This window comes from Vicia villosa, linkage group LG2 (assembly GCF_029867415.1).
Source record: "Vicia villosa cultivar HV-30 ecotype Madison, WI linkage group LG2, Vvil1.0, whole genome shotgun sequence".
Taxonomy (NCBI): Eukaryota; Viridiplantae; Streptophyta; class Magnoliopsida; order Fabales; family Fabaceae; genus Vicia; species Vicia villosa.
The window spans coordinates 52,248,762-52,254,390 of NC_081181.1; the positions used below are offsets into that span (position 1 = coordinate 52,248,762).

The window sequence follows — 5,629 nt, forward strand, 5'->3', positions numbered from 1 at the left end:
CGGTTTAGTGCACATATTCGGTCCCTGATAACGCGATCGCTCGGAGACGATTAAGTGATTCAGGGAAGTCACGTTTCAAAAGCCGAAATTTTCTTAAGTCGGAAAAAGGTGGTCTATTCACCCCCTCTAGACCATTCCTATCGTCTACAGAATTGTTTAAATTAAACAGTTCAGTTTATTAACCACTTAAGTGGTTCAATTTTTTTATGGTGCAATGCAATTCAATTCAAGCATACAATTCAATTATCCCTATTTTTGAACACCCCTGGTGTGAATAAGAAAAGATTTTTTGAAGAGGAACTTTAGCTTGTAAATAAGCGTAGACTTTGATGGGAAAGGGCTATCCTTACGATAAAGAGGGCAGGTAGTCCTTTCATTGGATGTTGAAGGGTCATCGAGATTATCGTTCACCAAAAGACTGTCCCTGCCATAAAGAGGACAGGTAGTCTAAGGGAAGGATATAATAGTCATTTAATCTTTAGGCAATAGGCGAGGATACCTTAGCAATGGGGACAATCATCATTTATAAGGCAACATCGAGGGACAAGATATTTGATAATGAACTAAGAGTAATATTTGTTTTTCTTAGGTATCCTCGGAATCGAGGGACTTGACTATTTTGACATTGAAGGCAACATGCAACAGAGAGGAATTACCCTAAAGGTGTGTGGGTGCACAATCAAGTGATTCAGTTCAGATATTTTATCTTGTAAACAAGTGATCTAATTCTTTTTAATAAGGCTTGCACTCCCTAGGATTACTAACCACAGCAGAAAAATAAACAGAGTTAAAAGGTCCTACGCTATTACAAAAAACGTCTGTAGGCAGGAAAATAAAGGCGGAAAATAAAATGCAAAAACATAAACCTAAGCTATTACAAAAACCTTTTGCAAACCTATACACATTTTCTAGAATTTTAACTGACTGGAAATAAATGAACAGATAAAAATTAAAGACATGCGACATACATAGAATATGAGATAAGAAGAGAAATCGCGAACGAAAATATAGTTAATGGCTAAAAAATAAAGAATTAACTTAATAAAATCAATAAAGAAATAAATAAATAAAACCTGGATGCTAAAATCAGATGTGGTCAAATCTTGAAGGTTCACCATGTGACTGCAGGCTCTGAAGCGTTGAATTAATCCATGCATGCATAGGCTATGAATGTTTGCAAAACAACCAAATGTTCATGATGGTAGTACCTTGCAAAATTCAACAAAGTGTTAGTACGGATATGATAAATAATGTATGAATAACTGATAAAAATTGTTATCAACAAATATTAGCTGCAATTAATAAATAGGAACACTGGCGATTAGAATGGACCGTTATTAGTGCATTATTAAATTAACTAAATAAAGTGTTTAAATTAAATAAAATATTTATAACTTTTAGGCCAGGTGAATAACTAAAGAGATAGTGTCAATAAAAATGAGGCCCAATGCTTTAAGTCCAAGAATTAAACCAACAAAGATTATAATTAACTAAAAGATATGTTGATAAATAAACTGAACAGCAAGAGGAGTATCACTTGATTCTTGGATGTTTCATTATCCTTCAAAACATTCCTTGGTCAATCAGCTCGTGACACTTGGCATTGGTAGATAATTATTATAAAAGAAACACAAAAAAATACAAAGGGAGAGTAATTAAAAACAAAAAGACAAAAAAGTGAGAGGATTCAATCCATCTTCCTTCCTCTCGTGAGATCCATCCTCCTCACTCTCGTGGGATTCTCTCTCTTTTTCACGTTAAAATTTTCCTCCCCTGTTCTCTCAACTCAAACCTCCCTTCATCTTTCACGATTCAATGAAACAAACAACCACAAATTGGCACGGATAGGGCGTAAGAACAAACATCAAACATAGAGCAAAAGCAATCAAATCACAGAGATACAAATGAGTAAATAGCATTTGACAGTACCGAATCGGAGTTGAAGGATGCGTCGAGTCCGTTGTTGGAAGGGAGTTATTCGCCGGATCCAGAGGAGGTCGCCGCTGCTATGCTTGAACGACGATGTTGTGGAGGTCGGTGTTCGAAACAGTCACGGCGGAGGTTCGTGCGTGATTGCGACGCGTCGGAGGTGGAGCTTTTACGATTGAAATAAATTAGTAGCCATGAATTGAAGCTGAATTTTGCCGTGGATTTCTGAGCGTCGTGATAGTGATGCTTCTGCTTGTGTTCTTCTTCTCTTTTCTTGAAAAAAAATAAAAACAAAGTAATCATCAGATTGTACCCTAGTTTCAATTTCCGATCATGTTGTTGTTTCGATACTGTTGCTGCAGGTTGTTGTTTTGTGAAGTTCATGTAGATTGGAGGAGCGATCGATGTTTTCCAGATTCTGATCTGTGGCGGCGAGTTCATGGTTGCGTGAACAGGGGCTTCGAGATTTGTGTTGTTTGCTGAACTGTTGGTGTAAATCATGGTTGAGATTGTTGTTTGTTGATGTTGCATTGTGAAGCGATTCGGCTTTGACTCTACTTTATGTCTGATTGTTCTGATTTGATGGTTGGCCTGCTGTTGTTGATGTTGAGGCTGCCGGAGTTCAAACTGTTGCTGAGACATCATTCGCGGATGCTGCGTTTTTTTTCTGTTCTTCTCTGACTCATGATAATTTCGTTGAATCAAATGTTAATGAAATCAACAAAAATAAGAAGATTAGGACAATAGTAGAATAGTACAATGTTACCAGTGGTATAATTGAACATGTAAAAATTATAAGGAAAACTTGTGGAATGTGATGTACTAAGTGAATGAAAGGTGGTTTGTAAGAATCGGTGGAATTTCTATAAAGATGAAAGTGGTCTGTATGTATGTGAGTAGGTTAGGATTTATAAGGGTTAGTTTCGTGAGAGAGTCTGGAGACCCAAGAGGGTTCATTGTTAGTCCCTATTTATACTAAAAGAATTAGGTCAAAATAAAAAGGAATAATAATCAACCTAATAACTAATATAATCAACAATTTAAATCAAATTTGATTTGATTATAATTTTTGATATATTTAGTCAATTACAAAGATATTTTCCTAAAGTAACAAAACTATACTAAAGAAGCAAAATATTACAAATGAAAACAAATCTTTTGAATCTTTTTTATTTTTATTATTTTTTATTATTTTTTTTTAATAAAAATGAAAAATGTGAAAAAACTATTTTATTACCTTTTTTTTAAAAAAAAACCTAATTAATAAAATACAAAAATTAATTAAAAATAAAAAGAATATTTTTTGTGATTTTAAGGAGAGGTAATTTAAAACGGAAATTAAGTTAGTAACAAATAAAAAAAAACTGTCAGTAGTGGGACTCGAACACGGGACCACGCGCTAATGTACCTTTCACGCTCAAATTCTTACCAACTGTGCCAATTCATTTATTCGAAATAAAATGGCGTTTGTAAATATATCAGGGCAAATTTTGGGGTATGACAGGATGATATTCAGGTGAGAGATAACCTCGCTGTTGAAGCGTTACTAGTGCAAATAGAAGGACAAAAAGTGAAGCAATTGCGAGGAAAAGAGATTGCCTTAGTGAATATGCTATGGGGTGGACCAGCGGGTGAATGTCTAACGTGGGAACGGGAGGACCAGATGAGAGAGTCTTATCCGTCGTTGTTTCCGTCAGGTATTTTTTGAGGGCGAAAATTATTTGATGTGATTGTATGAGTCACGATGAATTATAGTTGATATTATGTGACGTGTGATGTTGATGTTGATGTGTGTGGGGTAGTGGAATTGAGATGTTTTTTAGAATAATAAAATACAATAGTCTAATTATAATTGTTATCGTTAATGAAATAAAATAAGATATATTATGAGATAAGTTAGTAAGGGAAAATTAGGAAGTTCATTATAAGAGTCATAAGGCTAACTAGGTAAAAAGAGGAAATAAGAGAATTATTCATTCAACGTAAATTTTTTGAGAAAACCTGAAAGACGAGAGAGCTAAGGCAAGAAGAGGAGAAGAAAGAAATCAACCGTAGGAATTTGAAAAGGGAATCAGTTCGACTCATTATCTAAGGCAATGGGGGTTATCGTAAGTATTGTGTTTGATTTAAGAGATTGATAATTGTATGTTGGTTTTGGGATGGGATTTTATGATGAATTTGATGATGTTGATGAACTACCATGATGAATTGTTTGGTTTACATGATTTAAATGATGTATGATGTTGTTGTTTGTTGTATTTGTGTATGATAACATGATTTAGATTCAAATCCACCATTGTTGAGGATTTGAAGGTTTATGGTTGATAATGAATCTTGGGATATAGATGAATAATTGTGTTTTTGGATTGGTAATGATTAATACATGTCAGAACTAGGATTATAGACCTTAAAACGTATAAAATTATCGTTTAAACCGGTCTTTGTCCAAAAGTTTGGGTCTGGTCTAATGCAGGCCGCTCAGGATTTTTACAGAAATCGCAGATCCCACTTAGCGCGCTTTCGAAAATAAGACTTGTCACATTACAATAGGTATCGCGCTTAGCGCGGGTGCCTGAATCGAAAATTAATATTTTTGAGAAATGATTTCAGAACATGGGGGTATATATTTTATTAGAATTTCTAAGAATTATCTAGAATTTACTGTGCACGTTTGGGTAGGTTTAGAAGGCATTTTATATGAAACTTGGTTTGGTGAATTTTTTTGTTTCTATACTTGACTTTGGTGAATGTTCTTGTGATGATTGATGACGTGATTAATTGATGATTGTGTGTTGAGTTGACCAAGATGTGGTGAAGTTGTATGTTTGAATAATGACATGACTTTGTTGAACACATGAATGATGATACCATTTTGACTAGTCGTGGTCGTTGATTTTGTGACGTTGAGCATCATGCATCCATAACATAATTGTAGGAAGAAAGTCCAATGATGTTGTAGGACCTTGGTCCAGTGACGACCCTTAATATTATTGTGCGGATTGAGTGCAACCTTGTGATATTCCCAGTTCCAAGCGTGAATTGATCCTATGGTTGAGATCTTTGGAGAATGGAGAGTAAGTCATCAGTGATGAATTGGTACCACATGCATGAGTCCATTGTTGTTACATTGCATTTTTGTGATGTTATGTGATTTGATGATATTGATTATTTGTGATGTGAAATATCTAGGTGATATTTGTGATTGAATCATAAGGTGATGTTGTGAAGAGGTGATAGTGTGTAGCTTTGGGTAAGTACGCGTACATGATGGTTACGTTGCATCGGTATATGTATGGTTGGTTATTTTTATACAACTACTGTATCTATTTCTTAAGTCTTATATAATATTTATGAAATACTCACCCTTTATGTTTGAATGTTGCCTCCAGGTGGATAACGCGCAGGTAATTAGGAGTAATCCGTTGAGCTTAGAGGATGACTTATTGGCGTCATTTTTACCATTTGTTTTATTTGAAGGGAATCTTTCTCTGATACGTAACATCGGGGTCGAGGTCGATATGTTTTGGAACGATCATGTTCTCTTGATTATTTTGAAATTGATTGCATTCTTTTGAATTACCTTTCAAAGGATTTAATTGTTGATGTCTTGAGTTATAACTCATGAACCATGATGTTTAGTTGATGTTTTATGAAGATGATTCTAAAGATGTTTTAAATTATAAATTTCGCTTCGAGATAA

The 5,629-nt window shown here is 34.6% G+C and overlaps 1 long non-coding RNA gene across 1 annotated transcript; it reads left to right on the top strand.

Moving 5' to 3' along the window:
- Positions 1-1,450: 1,450 nt before the first annotated feature.
- On the top strand, positions 1,451-2,780 carry LOC131650587 (uncharacterized). The gene is made up of 2 exons (XR_009298321.1): positions 1,451-2,169; positions 2,292-2,780. It is a non-coding gene; the product is annotated as an uncharacterized LOC131650587 (long non-coding RNA).
- Positions 2,781-5,629: the final 2,849 nt, after the last annotated feature.